The sequence below is a fragment of the Hyperolius riggenbachi genome, chromosome 5, assembly GCF_040937935.1.
Source record: "Hyperolius riggenbachi isolate aHypRig1 chromosome 5, aHypRig1.pri, whole genome shotgun sequence".
Taxonomy (NCBI): Eukaryota; Metazoa; Chordata; class Amphibia; order Anura; family Hyperoliidae; genus Hyperolius; species Hyperolius riggenbachi.
This window is the reverse complement of record NC_090650.1, coordinates 345,079,117-345,093,454: the sequence shown is the minus strand read 5'-3', so window position 1 is coordinate 345,093,454 and position 14,338 is coordinate 345,079,117. Positions and strand designations below refer to the sequence as shown.

The 14,338-nt window shown below is 39.7% G+C and overlaps 1 long non-coding RNA gene across 1 annotated transcript in view; it reads right to left on the bottom strand.

Annotated features, from left to right (window-relative positions):
* Positions 1–2,061: 2,061 nt before the first annotated feature.
* Positions 2,062–14,338, bottom strand: part of LOC137517747 (uncharacterized) — a 102,607-nt gene continuing 90,330 nt past the window's right edge. Inside the window, exon 4 of the long non-coding RNA XR_011020645.1 lies at positions 2,062–2,217. This is a non-coding gene — a long non-coding RNA (uncharacterized lncRNA). The remainder of the gene's footprint in view (positions 2,218–14,338) is intronic.

Below are 14,338 nucleotides of genomic sequence, written 5' to 3'. Positions count from 1 at the left end.
ATTATCAAAATAGTTTCACATGGATTAAACTCCAAATAATCTCCTTCCACTCCCTTATGGATATGTGTTTTGTACATTTACACTAAAGCACACACACAGTACAGTTAGAAGGAATAAAATGAATACTATTGGTGTACCCCCAGTCACTTGTTTTGTGTCTCAAAATCCAGTGTAATTGATATTAAAGAGAAACTCCAACCTAGAATTTAACTTTATCCCAATCAGTAGCTGATACCCCCTTTTACATGAGAAATATAGTGATTTTCACAAACAGACCATCAGGGGGCGCTGTGTGACTGATTTTGTGCTGAAACCCCTCCCACAAGAAGCTCTGAGTACCGCGGTACTCTGGGCAAACTGCCACAATGTAACAATGTTCACAGACAGGAAATGGCTGTTTACAGCTGTCTGTAACAGCCAGAACAGCTAGAAACAGCTACATAACCTGCCCACAGTAACAATGTCACCATGTAATACATGTCAGAATGTGAATCTGGGAGAGGAAAGATTTTACAATGGGCAAACACTGACTAAATCATTTATACATAATTATGGTAAAAAATGAAGCACTTTTTTTTACTACATTATTTTCACTGGAGTTCCTCTTTAAGCTTTCTTATGCTGGGAATACACGGTGTGTTTCTGCGGCTCGATTATGCCGCCCGATTGATTCCCCGCTTGTCCCCGAGGGCGATTCTCTTATCTTCTGCTCATTTCCTTATCTTTTTCCATTGTCCCCCATGCAGTATCGCGGAAACGATCGGGCGGGTGATCGGAAATGTTGGAAAAGATCAATCGAGCCATCTAAATGGCTCAATCGGAAAGCAGATCGGACATGTTGGAAATAATCGGTGACATATAATGGAATGCAATGAATTATTTAGGATACCTACTTTAAGCACAAGAAACACTTCCTATATCTATATATTGCTGTATGTTGAATGTAGCCTGCCCCACCAGTGATGATTAGCCTAGCTTGATTAGCTATGTGGCGTTCACCCCCCTTCCTGATCAATGTGGGTGACCAGGTATATTTTGTAATGGCTTTGGAACTTTCAATAACCAAACATGACGTAGAGATGGCACCTGACAGACTAAAGATTTATACATTTCAGAATGTAAATTAGGGAAAGGAAAGATTTTACAATAGGCAAACACTGACCAAATCATTTATAAATGAGACATTGTAACAAATAAGCAATTTTATTATTTACATTATTTTAACTACTGTTCCTCTTTATTATTCAGGGCCACTTTTAAGCCCGTTGTACACCCAACCTACCCCCCCCCCCCCAAAAAAAAATGTGCTCAAAATGAATATAACTTTACCCTGTCTATTGAATTCAGAGCAATTTGCTTGCATTGTTTTCACTAAAACTTTTTATTTTCCCAAAATTTTGGCTAAGTGAAAATTGACACTCACCACTGGTAATCTTATATGCAGTATTACTCCTTATGCAGATTATTTAGCTGTTGCTTTTTTGCATTATAAGAATTCTGCTTTTCTTTGGTAGTGTTGTTGAATTGTGGCCTTTCTACAATAACACAGTTACCTTTAAGGCTTCTTGCACACCAAGACGTTGCATTAGGTGGCACGTTAAGGTCGCATAACGTGCACCTAACACAACGTATGGTGCTGCAAGAGCCGACGGTAGAGTGAGCCGCGTTAGGCGGCTCGAGTCCTATAATGTCTCCCAGAGTGGCGCTGATTGGCCAGCGGGACCACGTGATGCGGAGCGAGACACTCCGCATCACGTGGTCCCGCTGGCCAATCAGCGCCCGCCAGTGCAGTGAATATTAAGTAGCCATGTGCGCGGCTACTGTAGCTGGCTCTCCCCGCCTCCTCTCCGCCCCCCACTGCGCATGTGCAAACAGTCTAACGCGGCTATAGCCGCTCCAACGCCGTAGCATGCTGCACTTTGCACCGAACGTGCAGCATTACATGTAACGCAACGTGGGCTGTGTGAACAGTCCACTTGTGTTACATTGCTGTGCGTTGGGGGAGCGTTACAGGCGCACTAACGTGCGCCTGTAACGTCTTGGTGTGTAAGCAGCCTAAAGGTGGCAGGGACCAGCTTGTTGCTTTTTTGGTTCCAGCCAAGCAATGAGAGCCGTTATATGTATTCAGAGATGACTAACAGGCAGATTGTTAACTTGTTGGCGATTTTCTGAAATCCTGGAACTTCTCTTGAGTAACCAGCTGCTAATTGCTTCTATCTATATGGAAAAAAAAGGAAAACAAACCTTTCAGTAAGCCTAATTTGTGCCAATTCCGACCACGACTGAATCATGAAGAATATCCCAGGAGCCCCCAGATGATAGGTCCAGGTCTCTGAGCACCTGTCACTCCTGGTGACTGATCTGCCCATCATAGTGTACATATTCGCTACAGGGCTTAAAGCCCAGATTCATAATTTGAAAATGCATAATGAGTTTTCTACGATTCCTGGATAGAGTCAGTCCAGCAAACTTCCAGCTTTTCACGCCAGACATGATTAATAGCTTATTTTATGTCCTTGTTGTGGCACAAATGGGATTACGATTCCCACTGCTTTAATGTAACTTTGTTTTTCTTTATAATTTCTGAATGTCGTCTCAGTAATGAAGGAAATATAAACAAACATAAATAACATGGGGAGCCGCTGCTGTAAATGACTAGTCTGAAGTAAAACTATTGTTCCACTTCCAGGAGAAATTGTTGCAAGTAATAATTGGATTGGTACGAAGGTTACTATCATCACAGTTCACACTGTAACAAAGAAATTGAATGCTGAGCTCAGTTAACTATGGAAAATTACAGCTTGGCTTCAGAATAATTATGTGTATGCATATCACATATACTTTGCATGCATATCACATATACTTTAAAGTGATTGCACAAGCAAAAAATACAAACATTAAATATATTAAGTTTTAAAGAGACTCTGTAACAAAAAAAAATTCCCCTGGGAGGTACTGACCTCGGGAGGGGGAAGCCTCAGGGTCCCAATGAGGCTTCCCCCACCCCTGTAGCTGCAGGCAGTCCAGCGCTGGCTCCCCCGAAGTGTCCCGGAATCCTCCCTCGACAAGCCTGACAAGGATTGATATATTTACCTTCCCTGGCTCCAGCGGGGGCGCTGTTGCGGCTCTCAGCACGGAGATAGGCGGAAATAGCCGATCTCTGTCGGGTCCACTCTACTATGCAGACGCAGGAGACTTGCACCTGCGCAGTAGAGCTGCCCGACAGCGATCAGCTATTTCCACCTACCTCCAAGCGGAGAGCCGATACTGCGCCTGCGCTGGGGCCGGGAGGGTAAATATTTACATCCACCGCTGTTCGGAGGAACACAGCGAGACCGCCGTGGGACACAGGAGGAAGGGGAAGCCTATCAAGGCTTCCCACGGCGGTCTCGCTGTGTCCCTCCGAACAGCGGTGAGTACCCCCCAGGGGAACTTTTTTTAGCTACAGGTTTTCTTTAAAGTAAGTATAACTCTATGCTTTCATACCAATGTTGGGGAGTTAAGAGGGGTAACACATTCATATTTTCTGTTTATTCCTTCCAATGATATACTAGCATACAAATGATGAGAACATGGACCTTAAAGGGACTCCGAGCACCTCTCATGCGCATGCCTTTAAGCCAGACGACTTCCAACAAAGTCGTACTATGACCCTTCTGGAGGAGCCTCTTGCAATGGCCATGCGTGTCACTTCCTCTTCCTGCTTCATTCAGTGATGCACTTCTATAACAGAGAAGACAGGGTTTGACCCGGAAGTTACAACATAGCCAAGATGGCAGCCGTGATTTTTAAATTGAAATCAAACAAAAACTATTTGGTCTAGAATGGGGACACACTCTATAGCCAGTAGCATCATTAGGGAGTCTTGCCCAAGATCTCCTACTGAATAGGTGCTGGCTTACTGAACAGGCAGAGCCCTTAACCATTACACCATCCAGCCGCATCTTTAAGTACTTTGCAGTACTGGTCAGAGTCTTAAGGCCCATACAGGCGGATTGCTCAAGACCAGTCTTATCACCCGAACGACAGTCTGTACACACACCCGATTTGGCGTGCGGACGACTGAACGACGGGACGTTCAAACGACCGGTCGTTCGCAAAAGTCCGACATGTGTATGGGCCTTTAAAGGCATGTCCATGAGAGGTTCTCGGAGTCCCTTTAATTACTAATGTCATCCTGAGATCCAGAATATTGAAGAATAATGAAGAGCATAAGTGGTATTATAGTCTTAACCATGGTACACACTTAAAACTTTAAAGATGAACTGTAGTGAAAATAACATAATGAATAGAATTGCTTATTTTTTACAATATTCACTTATAAATGATTTAGTCAGTGTTTACCCATTGTAAAATCTTTCCTCTCCCTGATTTACATTCTGAAATGTATTATTATCTTTAGTTCTGCTAGGTGATCTGTACATAATGTTTAAATAGGAGACACCGAGAGCCCAATATAGTGTAGTATGTATTGGAAACCGTGGATAAATGTAAGTGTGAGATGAATATACTCACAAACATGGGTTACCTATTAGGCAACCACTGTAGATGCAGGTGAGGAGATTAGACCTGTCCTCACTCAGGATTAAGATGTCGCTCTCTGTAGATCAGGAAAGTAGGGGTAGGTCACCCCTCCACCAGGGGTGGACACAGTATTATCGTAAGAGAACAGAGGCGCCAGCAGGATAAAAGGTAACAAAAATTTTAAAATTTGCTGGGAGGCAGTGGTGGACTTACCTCCGGAAAGCAGACTCTCAGAGGTGCCATTCGTGCTACTGACGAGCTACTGTTTGTCCCCTATCTTATTGCCTGATGAAGCGGGCTGTGCCTGCGAAACGCGTTGCATCTTTTGGGGTACCAATAATAAATGTATTTGTTTAATTCAGACAGTATTTTGAGTCTGCTTTCCGGAGGTAAGTCCACCACTGCCTCCCAGCAAATTTTAAAATTTGTATTACCTTTTATCCTGCTGGCGCCTCTGTTCTCTTACGATGTACAGAATGTTTGTTACTGAGAGTTCTAAGCACAGAGGGATATACTGCTTGCTTGGCTGTTTGGAAAATGCTGTTATTTCCCACAATGCAACGAGGTTCACAGACAGCAAACTGTCAGGACCATGGTCATGACATCACACTGTGGGAGGGTTTTCACCACAATATGAGTCACACAGACCCCCACTCATGATCTATTCAAGAAAAGGTATATTTCTTGTAGGAAAGGTGGTATCAGCTACTGAATGAAATTAAGTTCAATCCTTGCTTAAAGTTCCTCTTTAAGACACTTTATAAAAAATATTGTCTGATATTAGGTGGTAAATATTTGTAGTCCTTCCTGGGTATGAAGGCGTAGTGGAGGTTGCGGAAACTATAGTGAATTAGCAGTTGTGTAGTTTTTCCCATCCTTTTCAAAACTTTGGTATAGTATATCTAAACTGGTCTGGATAAGGTAAAACATCTATTTGCTGTGGATGTATGTACAGAACTGTAATTTTTATTAACTGTCCAATAGCCCTCACTAGGGTATTGACATGAGCCAAGTGAGAGTTGCCACCTAATAGCAGAGAAATGCTATTAAATCCAGAAAAGCGTGCTAAGTGTTAGCACGCCTGTGAAAAGGGCCTTAGCATGCCTAAAGAGCTTTAGGCCGCGCTAAGCTAGCGCTCGCAAAGTTTAGCGCCTCGCAGTGCTCGCGGATTGTCGCACTGGGTGCGCCGAAAATGGCGCACCGGGTGTGCCTATAATGTTGCACCGGGTGTGCCCAAATCATTGCACCGTGTGACGTTTTAGGCGCACCCGGTGCGACGTTATAGGTGCACCCGGTGCGCTGTTTTCTGCGCACCTGGCGCTAAACTTTGCGCGCGATGAGTAAAAACTGTGAGCGTGCTAACTACTTAGCACTGTAGCTAGCACGCCTAAAGCTAACTAAATTAGCACGCTTTTGTGAATTGAGCCCTATGTCTCAATAATTCATCTATAATGTATACACAGTATTAAAATATATATTTATAATAAGTTAAAGATATACTTTCTATTTAGCATTAAATGGTAGTAGTGAAGAAAAGAGTCATTAAGATAAAGTATTTGCAGTTTTATTTTTTTCTATTTACAGGTTATTATTCAAATAGTTCTACAGTCATTAGAAAGACAGGCTGTGCATTCCCACTCACAGATAACGATAAGACTAATAATATATTATAAACCTCAGCCAAACTACAAGTATATATAGCACATGAGCCCATATCTTACTCATGAACCTACAATGCCAAGCTTGAGAGAACAGGATTTTCTATGGTATTCATGGTGTGCCTACCCCCTTAATACTACTTTGGAAGTCAGGCATAGTATATGCACAAGATCACTTTCCCTGGGAGGCTGAGAACGCTCAGATTTTATATAACTTTTGAAAGCACTTATATCTTAAAGGACTCACAAGGCCAACAAAGAAATGCAGTTTCACTTACCTGGTGCTTCTTCCTGCCACCATAAGTAATTTTGGTCCCTCGGCGCAGTTCTGGTCCTCTGCGGTGTCCCGCTGGCAGCCTGGAAGGACCCCTGATGGGTCGGTGTCTTGTGTGCATGCGCAGCTTATGTCGTCGGGAGTGTACTGCCACAGCACAGCACTACTGTGTCAGCGCAGTATGCTTCTGGTGACATGGGCGCGTTCTGCGCATGCGCAGGCATGTGCATGCTCCGCACAAGAACCCAGTATGCTTCCGATGACGTGAGCTTGCACATGCGCAGACGGTGCTGACCTATCAGGGATCAGCAATCCTTCCAAGCTGCCAGCGGGACACTGGAGAGGACCACAGCTGCAACAAGGGACTCAAATGACTTCTAGGGGCTGGAAGAAGCCATAGTTAAGTAAAACTGCATCTCTTTGTTGGCCTTGTGAGCCCTAAGGGCCCTTTTCCACTATATGTGATTTGATGCGTTTCCCCATATGCAAAATCAGATAGGGAAATGCAGCCTATTTAAATTAATAGGCTACAATCCAACATGCATGCGGTGAAAAAATCCTATGGCAATCAGTAAATTTGCACATCCAAATCAATTCCCCATAGCTGTGTATGGCATCACTGAAAGGCAGGGGTCATACTTGGCAAAATCAAGAGCATTTTCCTGCACCACAAAAACTCACAGCGAAAAGCACATAATTCTTTCCAATGCAGAATCGCATTACAGTGGGATTAATGTGCATTTTCCTGCTGCGGGAAACAAATATTGACAGTGTTAATTTTTCTCGCACAATGCGTGCAATTCCGTATTGCCAACAGCTGCTGGCTGTGGGACAAAAACTGAGCAGACACTGCAGATTGTTCGATGAAAAAATGCTGGCAGTTACTGCAGACTCAAGTGTGACCCCTGCCTCAATGTCTCAAAGCATCCTTTACTGGTGTTATACTAAGCTGCCTCATAGTATATCCTATAGTCCCCTTAAATATATAACCAATGCTACTTCTAAAGGTGCTTGCCCACGCATGAAGAATGTTGCCTGCAGAGATCAGGCCTTTATTCCTGGGGCGGCAGCTCTGGGCAGAGTGCTGTACAGCCCCACAACGCACTCTTATGCTATGAAAGGAGGAGGGGAGGGGGGGATCGATGGTGATGTGGTACATGACAGAGGGATAAGGAAAAGAACAATGCACTAGGCCAATACGATTCAGCATTCTGAATCTCTACGCAATGTATCACGGAAGCTGTACGCATGCTTATCAGCAGGGCTGGATTTACATCACAGGAGGCTATAGGCAAAGATGTCCTGGCAAACTAGACTCCGCCCTCCATGAACCTACAACTCCCGCTGAACCACACCGCAACTGTGCTGGCTGGCCCAGCTGTCACTTCTCCTTTACTTCCTTTACCCATTATAGGTAGCTACAGGTGTCCCTTAGCATTATGTAGCCAGAGGTACCCTCAGTATTAAGTAACTAGAGGTGCCCCTGACTGAAGGGAGATCTGGTCAGTGGAATGTCACAATCTGCGTGAGTTACCTACGCATTGCTCAGGACTCTGCATAGGGAAGCAGGGAGGAGGGAGAATGGCACTAGGGGAGGGGAGTGAGCCACCTTTCCATCATCAGGCACCTGTAGGCATGTACCTACAGTGCCTTATGGTAATTCCGGCCCTGCTTATCAACACTTGAAGAAGGCCAGTAACCGGCTGAAACATTGTGCGTTTCATCACTATGATCTGGCCTGGTCACTTTTTCCTTTGCATTGTGTTTCCCACACCTCACTGGGCCCAGGTGTAGACTGGTTGACTTCCTGGTAGTAGTAAAAGCAACGGATGCAGCACTGGGACATCGTGCTTCGTCATCCTCCTTTATCCTCATGTAATGGACTATGCAGGCTGGCATTGTTCAGGTGGCAAAGCCCCATGTTGCCAGCTCAGGTCTCCCGATCAATGCTGCCCTGGATGGGGCACTTTTTAAAAAGAATTGTATTAAAAATGTTTTTTAAAGAAAAATATTAAAATGTATTAAATAAATAACAGAGGTATTATAGTAATAAGGAAATATGTGATGGATAGCAACTGGAGAAATCCCTCAGCATACATCTAAAAATACCTTTCTAATGTCTGAGTTGATTCGTGTACTGTATGTACTATATGTAATGCACCAGTTGATTCATGTATGTACTATATGTAATGCACCAGTTGATTCATGTATGTACTATATGTAATGCACCAGTTGATTCATGTATGTACTATATGTAATGCACCAGTTGATTCATGTATGTACTATATGTAATGCACCAGTTGATTCATGTATGTACTATATGTAATGCACCAGTTGATTCATGTATGTACTATATGTAATGCACCAGTTGATTCATGTATGTACTATATGTCTTGCACCAGTTGATTTATGTATGTACTATATGTAATGCACCAGTCGATTCATGTGTGTACTATATGTAATGCACCAGTCGATTTGTGTATGTACTATATGTAATGCACCAGTTGATTCATGTATGTACTATATGTAATGCACCAGTTGATTCATGTATGTACTATATGTAATGCACCATTTGATTCATGTATGTACTATATGTAATGCACCAGTCGATTCGTGTATGTACTATATGTAATGCACCAGTGGATTCGTGTATGTACTATATGTAATGCACCAGTGGATTCGTGTATGTACTATATGTAATGCACCAGTTGATTCATGTATGTACTATATGTAATGCACCAGTTGATTCATGTATGTACTATATGTAATGCACCATTTGATTCATGTATGTACTATATGTAATGCACCATTTGATTCATGTATGTACTATATGTAATGCACCAGTCGATTCCTGTATGTACTATATGTAATGCACCAGTCGATTCGTGTATGTACTATATGTAATGCACCAGTCGATTCGTGTATGTACTATGTGTAATGCACCAGTCGATTCATGTATGTACTATATGTATTGCACCAGTTGATTCATGTAAGTACTATATGTAATGCACCAGTCGATTCGTGTATGTACTATATGTAATGCACCAGTCGATTTGTGTATGTACTATATGTAATGCACCAGTCGATTCGTGTATGTACTATATGTAATGCACCAGTCGATTCATGTATGTACTATATGTAATGCACGAGTTGATTCATGTATGTACTATATGTATTGCACCAGTTGATTCATGTATGTACTATATGTATTGCACCAGTTGATTCATGTATGTACTATATGTAATGCACCAGTTGATTCATGTATGTACTATATGTATTGCACCAGTTGATTCATGTATGTACTATATGTAATGCACCAGTTGATTCATGTATGTACTATACGTAATGCACCAGTTGATTCATGTATGTACTATATGTAATGCACCAGTTGATTCATGTATGTACTATATGTAATGCACCAGTTGATTCATGTATGTACTATATGTAATGCACCAGTTGATTCATGTATGTACTATATGTATTGCACCAGTTGATTCATGTATGTACTATATGTAATGCACCAGTTGATTCATGTATGTACTATATGTAATGCACCAGTTGATTCATGTATGTACTATATGTAATGCACCAGTTGATTCATGTATGTACTATATGTAATGCACCAGTTGATTCATGTATGTACTATATGTAATGCACCAGTTGATTCATGTATGTACTATATGTAATGCACCAGTTGATTCATGTATGTACTATATGTAATGCACCAGTTGATTCATGTATGTACTATATGTAATGCACCAGTTGATTCATGTATATACTATATGTATTGCACCAGTTGATTCATGTATGTACTATATGTAATGCACCAGTTGATTCATGTATGTACTATATGTAATGCACCAGTTGATTCATGTTTGTACTATATGTAATGCACCAGTTGATTCATGTATGTACTATATGTAATGCACCAGTTGATTCATGTATGTACTATATGTAATGCACCATTTGATTCATGTATGTACTATATGTAATGCACCAGTCGATTCGTGTATGTACTATATGTAATGCACCAGTGGATTCGTGTATGTACTATATGTAATGCACCAGTTGATTCATGTATGTACTATATGTAATGCACCAGTTGATTCATGTATGTACTATATGTAATGCACCAGTTGATTCATGTATGTACTATATGTAATGCACCAGTTGATTCATGTATGTACTATATGTAATGCACCAGTTGATTGATGTATGTACTATATGTAATGCACCAGTTGATTGATGTATGTACTATATGTAATGCACCAGTTGATTCATGTATGTACTATATGTATTGCACCAGTTGATTCATGTATGTACTATATGTAATGCACCAGTTGATTCATGTATGTACTATATGTAATGCACCAGTCGATTCGTGTATGTACTATATGTAATGCACCAGTCGATTCGTGTATGTACTATATGTAATGCACCAGTCGATTCGTGTATGTACTATATGTAATGCACCAGTCGATTCGTGTATGTACTATATGTAATGCACCAGTCGATTCGTGTATGTACTATATGTAATGCACCAGTCGATTCGTGTATGTACTATATGTAATGCACCAGTCGATTCATGTATGTACTATATGTATTGCACCAGTTGATTCATGTATGTACTATATGTAATGCACCAGTTGATTCATGTATGTACTATATGTAATGCACCAGTTGATTCATGTATGTACTATATGTAATGCACCAGTTGATGCATGTATATACTATATGTATTGCACCAGTTGATTCATGTATGTACTATATGTAATGCACCAGTTGATTCATGTATGTACTATATGTAATGCACCAGTTGATTCATGTATGTACTATATGTAATGCACCAGTTGATTCATGTATGTACTATATGTAATGCACCAGTTGATTCATGTATGTACTATATGTAATGCACCAGTTGATTCATGTATGTACTATATGTAATGCACCAGTTGATTCATGTATGTACTATATGTAATGCACCAGTTGATTCATGTATGTACTATATGTAATGCACCAGTTGATTCATGTATGTACTATATGTAATGCACCAGTTGATTCATGTATGTACTATATGTATTGCACCAGTTGATTCATGTATGTACTATATGTAATGCACCAGTTGATTCATGTATGTACTATATGTAATGCACCAGTTGATTCATGTATGTACTATATGTATTGCACCAGTTGATTCATGTATGTACTATATGTAATGCACCAGTTGATTCATGTATGTACTATATGTAATGCACCAGTTGATTCATGTATGTACTATATGTAATGCACCAGTTGATTCATGTATGTACTATATGTAATGCACCAGTTGATTCATGTATGTACTATATGTAATGCACCAGTTGATTCATATATGTACTATATGTAATGCACCAGTTGATTCATTTATGTACTATATGTATTGCACCAGTTGATTCATGTATGTACTATATGTAATGCACCAGTTGATTCATGTATGTACTATATGTAATGCACAAGTTGATTCATGTATGTACTATATGTAATGCACCAGTTGATTCATGTATGTACTATATGTAATGCACCAGTTGATTCATGTATGTACTATATGTAATGCACCAGTTGATTCATGTATGTACTATATGTAATGCACCAGTTGATTCATGTATGTACTATATGTAATGCACCAGTTGATTCATGTATGTACTATATGTATTGCACCAGTTGATTCATGTATGTACTATATGTAATGCACCAGTTGATTCATGTATGTACTATATGTATTGCACCAGTTGATTCATGTATGTACAATATGTAATGCACCAGTTGATTCATGTATGTACTATATGTAATGCACCAGTTGATTCATGTATGTACTATATGTAATGCACCAGTTAAATCATGTATGTACTATATGTAATGCACCAGTTGATTCATGTATGTACTATATGTAATGCACCAGTTGATTCATGTATGTACTATATGTATTGCACCAGTTGATTCATGTATGTACTATATGTAATGCACCAGTTGATTCATGTATGTACTATATGTAATGCACCAGTTGATTCATGTATGTACTATATGTAATGCACCAGTTGATTCATGTATGTACTATATGTAATGCACCAGTTGATTCATGTATGTACTATATGTAATGCACCAGTTGATTCATGTATGTACTATATGTATTGCACCAGTTGATTCATGTATGTACTATATGTAATGCACCAGTTGATTCATGTATGTACTATACGTAATGCACCAGTTGATTCATGTATGTACTATATGTAATGCACCAGTTGATTCATGTATGTACTATATGTAATGCACCAGTTGATTCATGTATGTACTATATGTAATGCACCAGTTGATTCATGTATGTACTATATGTATTGCACCAGTTGATTCATGTATGTACTATATGTAATGCACCAGTTGATTCATGTATGTACTATATGTAATGCACCAGTTGATTCATGTATGTACTATATGTAATGCACCAGTTGATTCATGTATGTACTATATGTAATGCACCAGTTGATTCATGTATGTACTATATGTAATGCACCAGTTGATTCATGTATGTACTATATGTAATGCACCAGTTGATTCATGTATGTACTATATGTAATGCACCAGTTGATTCATGTATGTACTATATGTAATGCACCAGTTGATTCATGTATATACTATATGTATTGCACCAGTTGATTCATGTATGTACTATATGTAATGCACCAGTTGATTCATGTATGTACTATATGTAATGCACCAGTTGATTCATGTATGTACTATATGTATTGCACCAGTTGATTCATGTATGTACTATATGTAATGCACCAGTTGATTCATGTATGTACTATATGTAATGCACCAGTCGATTCGTGTATGTACTATATGTAATGCACCAGTCGATTCGTGTATGTACTATATGTAATGCACCAGTCGATTCGTGTATGTACTATATGTAATGCACCAGTCGATTCGTGTATGTACTATATGTAATGCACCAGTCGATTCGTGTATATACTATATGTAGCAACTGTACTATATGTAATGCACCAGTCGATTCATGTATGTACTATATGTAATGCACCAGTTGATTCATGTATGTACTATATGTAATGCACCAGTTGATTCATGTATGTACTATATGTAATGCACCAGTTGATTCATGTATGTACTATATGTAATGCACCAGTTGATTCATGTATGTACTATATGTATTGCACCAGTTGATTCATGTATGTACTATATGTAATGCACCAGTTGATTCATGTATGTACTATATGTAATGCACCAGTTGATTCATGTATGTACTATATGTAATGCACCAGTTGATTCATGTATGTACTATATGTAATGCACCAGTCGATTCGTGTATGTACTATATGTAATGCACCAGTCGATTCGTGTATGTACTATATGTAATGCACCAGTCGATTCGTGTATGTACTATATGTAATGCACCAGTCGATTCGTGTATGTACTATATGTAATGCACCAGTCGATTCGTGTATGTACTATATGTAATGCACCAGTCGATTCGTGTATGTACTATATGTAATGCACCAGTTGATTCATGTATGTACTATATGTATTGCACCAGTTGATTCATGTATGTACTATATGTAATGCACCAGTTGATTCATGTATGTACTATATGTAATGCACCAGTTGATTCATGTATATACTATATGTATTGCACCAGTTGATTCATGTATGTACTATATGTAATGCACCAGTTGATTCATGTATGTACTATATGTAATGCACCAGTTGATTCATGTATGTACTATATGTAATGCACCAGTTGATTCATGTATGTACTATATGTATTGCACCAGTTGATTCATGTATGTACTATATGTAATGCACCAGTTGATTCATGTATGTACTATAT